The following is a 16,660-nucleotide window of genomic DNA, read 5'->3' as shown; positions in this document are numbered from 1 at the left end:
GGAAGGAGAAGGAGAAGGGTGCAGAAGAAGCAGATGGATGCTTCTCCTGTGTTCCCTGGCCAGGAATCAAACCCAGAACTTCCACACACCCACCCGATGCTCTACCGCTGAGCCTCTTGGCCAGGGCCAAAATGTGGCTAATTTTCTAGTCTGATTTGCTAAAAAAAAAAAAAAAAAAAAGTAACACAAAAACCACCCTACTTCTCAATAAATCCTTGCAAAGTTAGTGATGGTAAGGCCAAAATTAGATAAATAATATTTGACAAGGGAATTAAGGTATAAAGAGTGCTACATTAATTTCAGCTTTACTTTTCTGTCTGGTCTATCTCACACACACACACACACACACACACACACAAATACAATAATAATAACACAAATGCCTTTTTGAGAAAAGAGAACAAAAAACAATAAAAATTTAATGCTAACAGAGCCTGTCAGTTGTAAAACAATAAAATATTCAAAGCAATGAAGGCAGTTGCCTGCCATTGGTAAGGAACGGAGGAGGGAAATCAATATTCGGTTTTTTGAGAGTATCAGCCGAAGTGTGTTGTATTGATGTTTTTTCAACAGTATGCAAGAGCTTTACACTGAAAAACTTCACTTTTTATAAAATCTCTTCTAATAAGCCAGGCATACATTAGATATACTATTATATCATGACGATAAATATTTTAAAAGAAGATAACAAAATTTCTATTTTTACTTGAAAAGTCTGGATTCTAAGTATTACTATAATTGATTATGTTGTGTTATATAGATTGATCAATTCCAAATATATTCATTTACTTCAAGAGGCAGCTGTGCTTACACAATATTTTCTTTCCCTTTGTGTGTAGAACAAAAAGGCTTCTTATCCTCAGCTCTCAGTCCAAGATGCTGGCTGATCACAGCATTTATTGTTAGTTCCTTTAACAAACCTGTTTTCTTCTTTGGCCTGCTGCCCTTGGGGACACATCTATGGATTAGAAAGACACTGCGGTGGGTGACTTTTGCTTGTTATTTAACTTTGATGCAGCTGAGACCTCTTTAACTAATGCTAGCTTGCTGACCTTTGGCTCCAAGTGGAAGGAATTCATTTGAAAATGAAATGCTTCTTGGAACATTCCCTAGTGTTAGAACCTTGATCTAAAAATGAATTGCTGTTTGCTCTCCATTGACCCCTGTTTTCAATGTACTCCATGACCTAACAGCATTTAAATGACTATGATTTCCTGTTAAAACAAACTAGGGTTAAAATGAACAGATGCAGAACACTTGTTTCTCTATTAATTTCATTTGAAATGATTCTGCAATTGACATCAATATAAATGTTCACATTCCCTGAAATGTTATTTTTTACCATTTTATTATAACAACTAACTAGAATTAGCTCTTTATAAAAAGTTAGATGTATGTTATCTTTTGTACCTGTTTCTGTCTTTCAGTTAAATAATTGGTTAAGGCAAGAAAATAAGACACTTATGTACATAATAGAATAGTTTAATAGATTATTAATGGAGATGAGAGGTAAGTAAACAGATGAATGAAATCTATAGGGTAATATTTCAGCATTTAAGAAGAACAGAATAAAATTTTACCAATTAATTGCCTATGACTTTAGTATATATTGATATATTTTAGTACATATTGTCAACAGAAGAATGTCTAAACCTGTAAGAATTTTTATGAGTTTATTTGACCCAAAATGTCAATAATTGCCAGGAAGCATATCTCCATGGATTGAGAAAATGCTTCAGAAAATGATGGCTTTACTACATACTTTATACATCAGAATAAAAAGGGAAGTGGTTAAGGGGGTTACATGAAACCCAATGGTGATAGATTAGGGAGGCAAGAGAAAGCAAAGCAAAGAAATCTTTGGGATTGGATAAATAGTAAATATATATCCAATACTATATATTAGTACTCAAACTTCTTTTACATAAGCAGGCATGAGATAGTTAAAATTAACATGATAACGATAACAATGAGAGGATTTGTGGTTTCTGCTCTGGTAGGGTGCCTTCACCCTGAGGGGGCAGGAAAAGGAGAGTACCCTTACATTTCAAAGGTCTGTTACCAGGTATGTTATTGTAGATGCAAAAGACAACAGACAGGCTCAATTATGGTAGACATTGACCGTTGTCAGAGTAAAATACTATCCTAAGACATGAGTCCACACCATGAACTGCTTTTACTGTACTTAGAAAGTTTTAACTTCAGACCATCCTATGTGGGTTACTTTAGGTCTCTGCAAGACTATCATGCAGGTCTCCCTTGAGCTTGTCAGGTTCAGCATGTGGCTCTTTTTGTTTTATCCACAATATGATGTAATAATAAAGGATTTTAATTACTAAATTATTTCTTTTGAGAAAACAAATTACTTACATGACACTTGTAGAAGTAAAATTTCTGTGTCAGTCATTATACATTCCTGTCTTTTTTTATTCAATTAGTCACCACAACTCTCCTATAAAATATGCTCAAATCCATCATCCTTTATGTTGGTGTATCAGACTGTTAGATGCTTGGCCACCCTGATTGGCCACAGACCCAAAAGGACTTGAGTTTTCTAACGATCTGACCATGATCCTGGCTGTATGATTACATAAACCAAAATCTAATAGTTTTGGGTTCTTTAAGTGGTGACCTCTTTTACACCGCTAGAATCTGGGTGAAGTAAAATTCCCCATGAAAAAAAAGATTACACTAATCTTTTAAGCTGTAACATGCTCCTTCTGCAGTTTTATTTCACATCTTTAATGTACCAGAGCTTTCTGAGTTAAGTGTCAGTTACAAAATTTTATTCTGGCAATCAACAATCAGAAATAGAATTATAACTAGATATAATTAATAAACAATATAAATAACAATAAGAATAAAAATGTGGTGTTTCTATTAATTATGGAGGCAAGTGTAGACTACTATTAAATAGAAGAAGTAGAGAAAATTGCTTTGATCTGAAGGCCAGGTCTTTTTATTTTAATCAACTTATTGGGGTGACATTGGCTAATGAAATTATGAAGGTTTCAAGTGTACAATTCTAAGATACATCATCATTATATTGCATTGTGTGCCCACCATCCAAAGTCAAATTTCTTTTTGTCACCATGTATTTGATCACATTTACCTATTACTACCCTGTTTTCCCCTCTGGTACCCAAATATTGTTGTCTGTTTTTATGACAAACCACACTTGTTTGTTCTTTTATAGGCTTTTAATATATATATTTATATATTAAAAAATATATAAATAATATATTATAAAGAGAGAGAGAGAGAGAAACACTGACTTGTTGTCCCACCATTCATGCATTCATTAGTTAATTCTTAAATGTGTTCTGACCAAGAATTGAACACACAGCCCTGTGGGTATTGGGACAATGCTCCAACCAATTAAGCCACCTGGCCAGTGCTGTTTGGTTTTCTTGTTCATTTGTTACTTTTAGTTTCATATCATATAATTCTTGAATTTCCTTGTCTGACATATTTTGCTTAGCATGATAAACTCAAGATTTATCCATGTAGTTGTTCCTGGCAGTATTTCATCTATTCTTATAATGGACTAATTCTCCATTGTATATACCAGGGGTTGGGAACCTATGGCTTGCGATCCAGATGTGGCTCTTTTGATGGCTACATCTGGCTCACAAACAAACCTTTAATAAAAAAAAATAATAACGTTAAAAATATAAAACATTCTCATGTATTACAATCCATTCATTTCCTATTGCTCATGTTCATGGTTGCGAGTGGCTGGAGCCAATCACAGCTATCCTCCGGGACAACATCAAATTTTTATTGGATAATGCATAACATACAAGGGTCATTGTATGGCTCTCATGGAATTACATTTTAAAATATGTGGCTTTCATGGCTCTCTCAGCCATAAAGATTCCCGACCCCTGGTATATATGTACCACATCTTCTTTATCCAATCATCTCTTGAATGACACTTTGGTTGTTTCCATGTTTGGCCACCATAAATAATGTAGCAACAAAACATAAGGGTGCATATAACTTTGCAAATAAGTATTTCCAATTTTTTTCAGGTAGATGCACAGAAGAAGGTTTGCTAGGTCATATAGTAACTCAAGTTTTTGAGGAACATTCACATTATTTTCCATAGTTGCTGCACCAGTTTACATTCCCACCAGCAGTGAATGAGGGTTCCTTCTTCTCCACAGCATCTCTAACATTTATTATAATTTTCCTTGTTGATTATAGCCATTTTAAAACATGTGAGGTGATATCTTTTTGTTGTTTTAATTTGCATTACCCTTATAGCTAGTAATATTAAACATCTTTTCATATCTCCCTTGGCCATTTATATTTCTTCTTTGGAGAAGAGTCTGTTTAGGTCTTCTGCCCATTTTTAAAATTGAATTTCTTGGTTTATGTTGTTATTGTTGAGTTGGATGAGATATATATATTTGAATATTAACCCTTTGTTGGAGCTGTTGCTTGCAAATATCTTCTCCTGTTTGGTAGACTGCCTTCTTTGTGTGTTGGCAGTTCCTTCTGTTGTTCAGAAACTTTTTAGTTTGATATAGTCCAATTTGTTTATTTTTGCTTTTACTTCTCTTGCTTTTGGGGCCAAATTCTTAAAATTCTTTCTAAAACCAAGGTCCATAGGTTTAGCAGGTATAGAAGGAAAGTACCTTAACATAATAAAGGCCATAGATGACAAATCCTCAGTTAATATTATATTTAGTGGTGAAAAACTGAAAGCTTTTCTTCTAAGATCAGGAACAAGACAAGACGGTCCACTCTCACCACTCTTATTCAGTATGATACTGGAAGTTCTAGCCAGGGTAATCAGGCAAGAGAAAAAATAAAATAAAAAGCACCCAAATTGGGGCCCGGGTCGGTTGGCTCAGCAGTAGAGCGTCAGCCTGGCGTGCGGGGGACCCGGGTTCGATTCCCGGCCAGGGCACACAGGAGAAGCGCCCATTTGCTTCTCCACCCCCCCCTCCTTCCTCTCTGTCTCTCTCTTCCCCTCCCGCAGCCAAAGCTCCATTGGAGCAAAGATGGCCTGGGCGCTGGGTTTTGCTCCTTGGCCTTTGCCCCAGGCGCTAGAGTGGCTCTGATCGCGGCAGAGCGACGCCCCGGAGGGGCAGAGCATCGCCCCCTGGTGGGCAGAGTGTAGCCCCTGGTGGGCATGCCAGGTGGATCCTTGTCGGGCGCATGCGGGAGTCTGTCTGACTGTCTCTCCCGTTTCCAGCTTCAGAAAAATACAAAAAAAAAAAAAAAAAAAAAAAAAAAAAAAAAAGCACCCAAATTGGGAATGAAGAAGTAAAATTGTTACATTTTACATATGACATGATTCTTTATATAGAAACCCTAAAGATTTCACTAAAATACTGTTACTAGATACAGCAAAGTTTCAGGATACAAAATTATTTTACAAAAATATATTGCATTCCAGCCTGACCTATGGTGGCGCAGTGGATAAAGCGTCGACTTGGAAATGCTGAGGTCGCCGGTTCGAAACCCTGGGCTTGTCTGGTCAAGGCACATATGGGAGTTGATGCTTCCAGCTCTTCCCCCTTCTCTCTCTCTGTCTCTCTCTCTCTCCTCTCTAAAAATGAATAAATAAATAAATAAAATAAAAAAATCCTCTTAAAAAATATATTGCATTCCAATATACTACTGATGAAATTTCAGAAAGAGAAATGAATAAAATAATGTTTTTGCTATTTCAATTAAAATAGTAAAATACCTAGAAATAAACTAAGCAAAGGATATAACAGGGCTATACAATGACAGCTACAAGGCATTATTAAAAGAAATTGAAAAAGACAAAAAATGCAAAGTTATTCTGTATTCATGGAGTGGAAGAATTAACACAGGTATAATGGTCATATTACTGAAAGCCTTATACAGATTTGATGCAATTGCCATCAAAATATTAATGCCATTTTAAAAGAGAAATAAAATAAAAATTATTAGATTTCTTAAAGCAAAACTGAAAATAAGAATGAAGCTGGAGTTTTCACATTCCCTGACTTCAAATTAAACTACAAAGCCACATCAAAAGCAAGAAAAGGTCTTAAATTGTGTTTTGGATTCATGAATGGACCAGTTAAATCCATGTTTATGCTTCATTTGCCCCAAATATTCAATTTGCATTTTATCAAACAAAATAATTTGTTATAAAAAGTCATTTTTCAGATTAATATTCCTCATTTAATGTAGGTTTGTGCTTGGAATAAAATATATCTTAAGGAATTTCTTATATTTATATTCTAAATAACGTGCTTATGTGTATAAATAACAAAAGTAGACAAAAATTAATTCTGACAAATTAAGAAAAAATTTTAATAACTAAGTAGTTTATTAAAAATATACTCATGTGATATCTACAGATACATAAAAATGACACAAAACACTTTGTTTTGTAATTTATAATATGAATTTAGGCATATAGTTACATGGAGAAATCCTTAAAATTTACTGAAGCTACTGTATCAATAAGCCCTTTGCCATTTTATATTGTCAATACATGTGCTTTTTGTTACAGAAAGCAGTGTATGAGCATATTTACAGAAAAGCACTGAGCCCAAAATCTAAGCACTCTTTATCAATTTTGGGGTTCTTTATTGGACTAGCATCCTTCTCTGTGCAGTTGGGCAAGAAGGATTATAGCATTGCTTCTTAACTATTTTCGTCTTTGGACCCCATACCCTTAAATCTATTCTCAACAGTACACATAGGATAGTCCTAATAAACGGTCATCACATCACAACATATCAATTCTTTTCTCAAAATTCTCCAATGCTTATCTATCCTCTTCAAGGTAAAATCAGTAAAATATAACAGGTGTAGAAGCTCTTATGGACCTGACACTTTGACCTATTAACTCCATATCTTAACATCTTGTCACAAATGCCAAGTTGCCCTTCTTGTTTTTTATAGTATTGTTCTGCTTCCAAGCATGTGCTCTTGATATCCTCTCTAGAATACATTTTCCCAGATAATCATATGGCTTATATTTTACCTAAATCAAGTCTTTATTTAAATATCAACTTTTTTTGAGTCTTCTAATGGCTTCCTTAATTAAAATTATATAAACACCATTCGGTACTGCCTGTTGCATTTTTCAGCTATAATTTTTTTCTATAGCACTTTTTGCCAACTAATAAGCTATGTGTTTACTGTTGTTTTACACTGTCTTGCTCAGCGAGGGCAAATATTTTATTAACAGCTATATTTACAGTCTTTAGAATAATACCTAATGCACATAACAGATGCTTAATAAATACTTGTCTAATAAATTAATGAATGATTGAATAAATGTCATTTCATTTAGATTCTCTGATGACTTTAGCGACTTTGTCCCCTAGGTGTTCCAACATTAGTACTTAAACAGATAAATTTTATCTTTGCTATAAACACTCCAAATTGAGGATCAATCCCAGTAATTAAGCTTAAGAAATGTTATGCTTCTAAAATATGTGCCAAACAAAATACAACATCACGTATATTTGTGTAACAGAAAGAGCAAGAATTAGAAGTTCAATGATCCTGGTACTAGTTCAAGTTGATACAGTATCAACACAGCCATCTGACCCACTGTTCTCAGTGCTATGTGTTCATCTCAGAGAGAGCAACCTAACAGATCAAACATTTTGAGCCCTGGGAATCAGAAGTGGTTGGGGGGTACCTTAATTTGGGAAATTATTTTAAGAAATTAATGTATTTAAGTGTGCATCAAGTATAGTTAATAGAGTGAATAATAATTATATCAATTATATGTGCATATTTCTCTTTCTCAAACATATAGATATTGTAATAAAATATTGGTATAAATTTCAAAAAATACAAAACTATATCAAAAGATAAGCTTAATGAAATCCCAGAATGTGTTAGACATTATGCTTGGCTCTATACAAAGATAATAAACACCATGTGCAAATAATAATAATTGAGTGCCCACGTTTGAGTCACAAAATTGGCTCCAGAAATATCAGAAATCAAAAGAACATGTAGAGAAATATAATCTTTTCTAACTAACATTACTCATTCAATTCGCTATAGTGAGTAAAAGGTTCTTTTTTAACTATTATCTTTGTGTTAAAATTTTTTTAATTGATTTGAGAGAGCGAGAGAGAAACATCAAGTCATTATTCCAGTTGGTTGTGTACTCATTGATTGCTTCTCATACATGCCCTGAGCAAGGATCAAACCCAAGACCTCAGCATGCCAAGATAACGCTTTATCTACTAAGCCACCCAGCCAGAAATATAACTCTGTCTTATTTTAAAAATTTTATCTATTCATTTTTTAGAGAGGAGAGAGAGATAGGGAGAGAGAGAAACAGAGAGAGAGAGAAGGGGGGAGGAGCTGGAAGCACCAACTCCCATATGTGCCTTGACCAGGCAAGCCCAGGGTTTCGAACCGGCGACCTCAGCATTTCCAGGTCGATGCTTTATCCAATGCACCACCACAGGTCAGGCTTATTATTTTATACTTTTATAAAAATACTTCTTTCATTCTATGCATTTCTACTAAACCTTTTAGACATAAATCTGAGTCTCAATTTCTACTAAAAGTCTTTGATAATAAATTACTTTGATTTATGATATCTCAAATTTTCAATGTGCTTCTAAATAATGAGTGCTTAAATTTACTTAATAATCCAAATATAGGCAAATCATAGGTTAAATTTTTAAATAGTACATCATTTTCTTAGTTTATCAACCTCTCAATCATAAACATTTGACTGGCTTTCCAAAATACAATCAGCACACACTTGACTTTTCAAAGGGTGCATCTAGAATTATTATGAGATGTAATCTAAAAAAGTCAAGTGTGCTTGAATGTCATTTGAGTTAATTGCTAGGCTTAAATGAAAACTAGCTATAATTATAAAAACATAATGTGTTTATATCTATATGCTGGATATGTTCTCTTAATTTTCATGTGCAGAGGCTTATTTTCTAAGGTACTGATGAAGATCTCTATTTTGGAAATAATACCTACAGTTAAAAGTCATAACATTTTTATTTATAATATTTTTTCACTCTTTTTAGGTAAGTATAATAGTATGAATATTTCCTTATGATTGAGTGTATTGTTAATAGAATACGTACATTTCGATGGCATTCACGTTTACAGAATATACACTGAATGCAATGTCTTTAAATGTTTTGTTTTTTTGTTTCCTAGTTTCATCTCCTTCAAGGTGTCCAACATTGAACATTCTAAAGTACTTACTACCAGAAACAATAACTTCTCTTACACCTTCATGCCTCTAAATCTGGTTTTCCTGCTGCTAAAGTGTTCTGGTTCATTTTATCTATCCTGCCTCTCCTTTCCACTACCTTACAGTATGATAGATACAAATGATCTATCCCTGAACTCACCTTGATTGTTTTCTTAAAGCATATAAAACTTATTTTGTTTTAGAGCACTTGATATAGTCATATAAAATGACTCTGAAAAATTCAATAGAACTTTAAATGTAAGAATTCCTGTCATATAAGTCATCTGTTTACTAGACTCATTTTTATGTAGATTAATGGCCATATCATTAAGGAGCTTTCTTGTTAGTCAGTTGTTTCTGAAACCTTAGCGTTAAATAGGATTTGGTTGTAGAATAAGGTAAGAATATATTTAAGAAGAAGAACAAATTTTTAAGAGTGATAACAGAGGAATAGAAAGAAAGCTAAGACCAGATTGTAAATAGCCCTACATGGAATTCATTACTGTTGATATTTCATCATCTGGGCAGATGTTAAAACACAATTTAAAATTATCCATGCTATAAAAGGAGCTATCTATATTTAAATGAGTTTAGCAAATATTTGGTGAATTTTTGTCTGTTCTGATAAGTTCCCACTTCATCAAATAGTATTCTGATTTTTTAAATTAAAATATTATTTTATTTGCTGAATTGACACTTTCTTCACTCATTCTATATGGTTTAGTGGGGCTGACTCCACTCTTATCTTTATAGATAAGAACATGACCATGGTCTAGAAAATTAGAGCAGCTGAATACAGTGACTAGAAAGTTGATAATGTAATAAGAGTAAACTTTAGAATTTTCCTTAGGACTATTGATTTTACTTAGGACTGGTTTATTCAGTGCTTCAAGGAGTTGGAGCCTCAGCAATTTAGGCATTCCTGGGAAAGTTTTTTGAGAATGAAGTTAAAAGAGAAAGTCAAAGAAAAGAGAGGAAGAATGGTTGAGGCCATGTTGACATGATTAATCCTCTATATAATTTTAGGTTACAGTCATATATCACACAAAGATTCATAAAAAATATAGGTATTTTTATCATAGCAATGCTAAATTAAAAAAATATTTATAAATTATACTATATAAAACATTTTGTAATTTATCTGAACATTTTTAATATTTTGAAAGTAACTAATTTAAGAATACATGAATAAGGACTTGCATAGACTAAAAATTATATCATCATTAGGGAGTTAATACTGCAGACACTAATAAATACTTTAATATAAAATTCTATTACTTAGGTCACATATTAATCATTTGGTAACATTACTAAGACATAGCTCTAGAAGTCCTGTTGTGGAATTTCTAGACATTGCTGGTTCATCTTCCTTTCAACCTCATTTAAAAATAAATCATGGGCCTGACCTGTGGTGGCGCAGTGGATAAAGCGTCGACCTGGAAATGCTGAGGTCGCCAGTTCGAAACCCTGGGCTTGCCTGGTTAAGGCACGTATGGGAGTTGATGCTTCCAGCTCCTCCCCCCTGTCTCTCTCTGTCTCTCTCTCTCCCTCTCTCTCTCCTCTCTAAAATGAATAAATAAAAATTAAAAAAATAAAATAAATCATGGAATCTTCTACTTCTGGCCAATATATGATAACAGAACTAGATTTTCTCTCTGTCTTAAACAACTAGAAAACTAGATAAAACCTGTAAGTCAACAGCTGTTAGTTCTACACAAAAACAGTTTAGAACCGTGCTTCTTAAAAAAAGTAAACAAACCAGACAAGCCCTAAAATTGCAAAAGCCGATTGAGAAGCTATTTGTAAGACACAGTACAAGGTTGGGAACACAAACAGAATTTGGAGGACTTTTTAGGTTGAGAAGTCAAAGTCAAACAGCAAGGGAGAGCTAATGTTTGTTAGAACAGGAGAGAAAGAGGCTATCCGGAAAGAGGTCTCCAGCAATCTGCAGATAGTCTCATCACTATTGTAGTCTCATCATTCTTGTTTTGTGTATGTGTGAAATGAAACTACTCCAGTCTGCAGAAAAAGCACCTGTAAAGTAATAGAAAGAACAATTCTAAGATCTTCCGCCAATATGGGAAATATTCCAGCAAGAATAGAAATGCATTATAATACAGCATATAACTAATTTGGTAGACTTCTAAGATCCCAAGGATGGAAACTGCTTATTATTCTTCCACCTATTCTCCCACTTTTTCTGGGTAACTTAACTGCAAGCAAATAAAAAATTCAATATTATTTAAGGAATATAAAATCTAGCACCCAAAATATATATAAAATTCACAATATTTGTTATCCAAACCAAAATTACCAGGCATGCAATAAAGCAAGAATATATTACTAATAGCCAGGGAAAAACTCAGTTAATAGAAATAGTCCCAGAAATGATAAAACAACCAGACAATTTTTTTTAGTCATTCAGAAAGAGAAAGACAGGAACATGAAGCTCTTACTGGATAAGCCCTGACTAGGGAATTGAACCAGCAAATTTTATGCTGAGATGATGCTTCAGACTGAGCTATCTACCAAGGTTTTATTGATTGATTGATTTTTATAGACACAGAGAGACAAAGGGAGAGAGGGGGAGAGGAAAGAGAAGTATTCATTTGTTGTTCCACTCAGTCATGCATTCATTGATTGCTTTCCATTTGTGCAATGGTGATCTAAACAACAGCCTTGTTGTTTCTGGACAATATTCTTAACCAACTGAGAGATAACTGGCCAAGGCCAAGAATGTGATAATAGCTATTTTACTATAAATACGTGGTGCATATTAAAGTAGAGGAGAACATGAGTAGCCTAAAGTGTAAAAAAAAAAAAAAAAGAAAAAGAAAAAAAAAAAGGTTTCTTGTTTTTTTTTGTGTGTATTTTTCTGAAGCTGGAAACGGGAAGAGACAGTCAGAAAGATTCCCGCACGAGCCCGACCGGATCCCGGCACGCCCCATCAGGGGTGACGCTCTGCCCACCAGGGGACGTTGCTCTGCCGCGACCAGAGCCACTCTGGCGCCTGGGGCAGAGGCCAAGGAGCCATCCCCAGCGCCCGGGCCATCTTTGCTCCAATGGAGCCTTGGCTGCGGGAGGGGAAGAGAGAGACAGAGAGGAAGGAGGGGGTGTGTGTGGAGAAGCAAATGGGCGCTTCTCCTATGTGCCCTGGCCGGGAATCGAAACCAGGTCTCCCGCTCGCCAGGCCGACGCTCTACTGCTGAGCCAACCTGCCAGGGCAAAAAAAGGTTTTAATAGAATGCAAATGATTTGATCCAGAGATAAAAATCTGATATCTGAAACAATAGCTTAAATAGTGTAGAAAACAAGATAAACACATTTGAAGATAAAGAAATGGAAACATAATGAAATAAAGCACACAAAATAAATGACTGAAAAACAATATGTGGCATCAGTGGACTTTGTTTAAAATATATATACATGGTGTCCCACAGATAGGTAAGAAACAGGAAAATTACATTTGAAAAATGGCCCAAAATTGTTCAAAGTTGTTGAAAACTAAATACATAAAGCTAAATAATCTACAAACAAAAGCAAAGAAACTGTGTACATAGATATATCCTAAGGCTGTAAACACATCAGATTAAAAAAGTTCTAGAAACAACAAAAAAAATATTTTTGTACAGTGAAAAAAGTATAATATTGATAAACTATGTAACTAAAGTTTTCATTGATAGAACAGCAAACAAAACAAAAACCAAACAAACCCCACTATCTAAAATGGTAAAATGCACTTAATTAAAAATGTTCTTTCAAAAACATTATTGTTAAAATAAGTTATCACACTATTGGCTGTGAGGGAAATAATTGACAAAAACATATATCATATAGTGGGTCTTATTCAGAACCTATAAATAACTCTTACAATTCAATAATAAGAAACAACTTAAACTTTCCTTCCATAAAAATGGACAAAGAATTTGAATAAACTTTAAAGAAGATTAGCTATTATGCACATTAAATTAGGTAAATTTAACCACAGTATGGACCCTGGCCTACTGGATCCATAGATAGAGCATCATCAGGTGCTCTGAAGTTGAAGGTTTGATCCCCAGTCAAGGCATACACGAGAAGCAACCAAAGAGTGTACAACTAAGCGGAGCAATGAGTTGATACCTCTCTCTGTCTCTTTCTCTCTTAAATCATTGGGGGAAATAAAGACTGACAATAAATAATGTTAGCAAGGATTGTAGGGATATATATTCCTGGTAGGAATGTAAACTTTTAAACTTTGGAAAAGAATGTTGTAGTTTATAATAGGGTCAAACAGTCATCATTTGTCTCAGCAACCCCACTCCTAGGTAACTATGAAGGGAAATGAATAACTATGCTCATTAAAAAAATAACAAACACATGTAGACTGATGTGTATATATTTCTTATGTTAAATCTAAAAATTGGACCCACATGTCTTTATTTTGAGAATAGATTAACATGTTTTGGTTCATACATACAAAAGATTATTACTCAGCATAAAAATAAAGTACTGACACGTATGACAAGGATAAATCTAAATACTATGTGCTGTCAATAAAACCAAACACAAAAGAGAGCTTAGTCTTTGATTTCACTTACATGGTATTGTTGTAAAGGCAAAACTAGATGGACAAAAAAAACAAATCAGTGGTGTCCAGAAGCTAGTAGTCAAGAAACCATTTGTTTCCAAGGAGTCAGGGGGGAATGGTTGAGGTGAAAAATATTCTATATAATGTGGATGACGGTGGTTACATGAATGTTCACATTTTTTTAAAACTTATCAAGTTGCACATTTAAAATAACTTTTATTGTATATAAATCAGATCACAGGAAGCTGATTAAATCAAAATATATTTTAAAATATGAAATTACTGTTATTGTTATTTATGTAACATAAGAATATCAATATAAGAGACCTTAAAAATAATTAAATGTATTTATAATAGTGTATGGGAGCTGAGATTAAAGGTTATGTTAAAGAGGTCTTAGCTTTAAATCTATTTTTATCATATCTTACTTAAATTTTACATTTTTTAAGCTGTACAAAAAATGTTAAGCTAAATACTTGATTTTTAAATCTTTATTGCAACCCATTCCCCCAAATTCATAGACTAGGAATCTATATTGTGAATTATTATATTTTAGTAATTTAGCATTGTAAAAAAAAAGTGCTTTTGGAAATGTTATTTAGACAAAACAGTCAATATATTAGGGTTTTACATTAGTGGCTTTGCCAACTAGAAACTACACATTTGGGGCAGCAGGGAGAGGATGATGAAGAATATTTCTTTGAGGACTAAAACTAATTTATAAAATGGTAAAATTAAATCCTTCATATTTCCTCAAGATTAGATTGTGATAATCAAGTAATTTATTTTAAGTGATTTGCAAACCACAAGCTCCATTATATTACTTAAAACTAGGCAATGTATGAATTGAAAGTCAGAGCCCTGGAGTCATTGAGATATGGGTTCAACACATTTTTCTTTAAGATTTTACTTAATGATTTTAGAGAGACAATAGATATAGAGAAATGCAAGGAGAGGAGCAGGAAGCATCAATGCATAGCAGTCGCTTTTCGTATGGGCCTTGACACAGCTATCCCAGGATTTGGAATTGGCGACTTCAACATTCCAGGTCCATGTTTTATCCACTGTGCCACCACACTTCAGAAAACATTTATGAACTTTCAAAGTTTTTAATTTCTTTATCAGTATAATGAAGAATTAAAGAAATAATAGTAAGTTAAGAAATAATAAGATCTACAACTTACAATTGCTTTGTTACATATACATGAATAGAGAGAGTGCCTGGAAATAACAAGCAATACATAATATAACTTGATTTTGTTATAGTTATTATTTTTATTATTACTGTTACATTTTAATGTATTCTAAGATATTTTTTCTTCATTTATCCATTTTGCACTCTATGGAGGAAAGACAATCCCTCCCTTTTATAAAGGACTTTTGTGGGTGGAGCGCAGAGCACATTCCTAGCAGCTGTGGCTGATGCAATGCTGTGAGAATACTCCAGCTCCCAGAACCTTCCTCGGCATACCCAGGAAGGGAGCTCCTCACTTTAAGAAAGTGACTTAGTGTCATCCACGCAGCGCCCTGATCTTTTCAGCCATTGACTATGAAGGACATGCTGTAACATCCTATTGGCAGAACCCATGTATATAAGCTAGTTTACTTTCTGAATAAAGTGGATCTGCATCACTAAACCTGGTCCCCGGAATTGGGTCTTTGTGTCTCTGTTGTCCTCACCTCCGGCAGGATATGTCCACAGATTTTTATAAGACTTGCTGCTCTGTATTTTAGGTAACATATACTTTAGTAATTTAATATAATTTTGCAAAATGATAGATTATGTAATTTAAATAATAAAACATAAATAAAAGCTTTATTCAGATCAGCATGATAAAATATACTTTCATGCAATTGTTTTATTGAGACTGTTATTTTGAAATATAAACATTTAAAATGATTTTAATATGTGAAGACATTTTCTCAATTCATGCAACAAAATAAATATTAAAATGACAAGTCAAAAAATAGGCCAAATTTGGTCACATAGTTAAAAATGATCTATGAATCCTTCCTGTAATTATATGTAAATAATGAATGCAAATTTTAAAATAAAGAACAATTAATAATTTTGCATACCTGTATAAAAAAAAGTTAAAAAGTAAAGTCAGTGATATATGCAGTACAAACCCCCATTGTTTCTAAAAAGGTCCCTGTATTTATCTCCTAGTTTTTATAAGAAATGTGACCCATTTAGAGTTAAAGAAAATACAAATTTAAAAATAAAAGTTTGTTCAAGATTTTTATTACTAATAGTAACATGTGCCTTGTTCTCAAATATGAAAATATTTAAACTACTAAGTACACTATAGGAAAACAGGTTTTTGGCATTCCATGAAAAAGACTTAAACTAATAATATCACCTAAGTTAATTCTAATAGCTCATATTTTAATAATTAATGTAAAAATCATACATTTTACATTAAATTGCTCATGGAAATTATGGTTGTAATTTGCATCCACTATTTGGAAGTATTTTAGAGCATAAGTGAGATAAGGAAGATCTTATAAGACCATTTTAGTTGCTTCAAAGATTCTATTCAGATTTTTCTTTTTTAACTTTTAGGGTACTTAATTTACTGTGGAAATTCCTCACTTAAGTAATTATGCTTCTTTTTAGTAAATAAAAGAAGAGTTTTCATACCACTGGGTCAAATGGCAGTTCAATTTTTAATTTTTTGAATCTAACATCATACTGCTTTCCACAGTGACTCTACCAATCTGCATTCCCACCAACAGTGCAAGAATTCCCTTTTCTCCACACCCTCACCAACACCTGTTGTTTATTAATTTCTTGATGATAACTATTCTGACAGGTTGAGTGATTATGGTTTCAATTTGTATTTTCCAATGATTAGTGTTGCTGAACATTTTTGAATATGTTCAAAAACTTGATTTGG

Source organism: Saccopteryx leptura, chromosome 7 (assembly GCF_036850995.1).
Source record: "Saccopteryx leptura isolate mSacLep1 chromosome 7, mSacLep1_pri_phased_curated, whole genome shotgun sequence".
Lineage (NCBI taxonomy): Eukaryota > Metazoa > Chordata > Mammalia > Chiroptera > Emballonuridae > Saccopteryx > Saccopteryx leptura.
Note: the sequence above shows the minus strand (reverse complement) of the source record.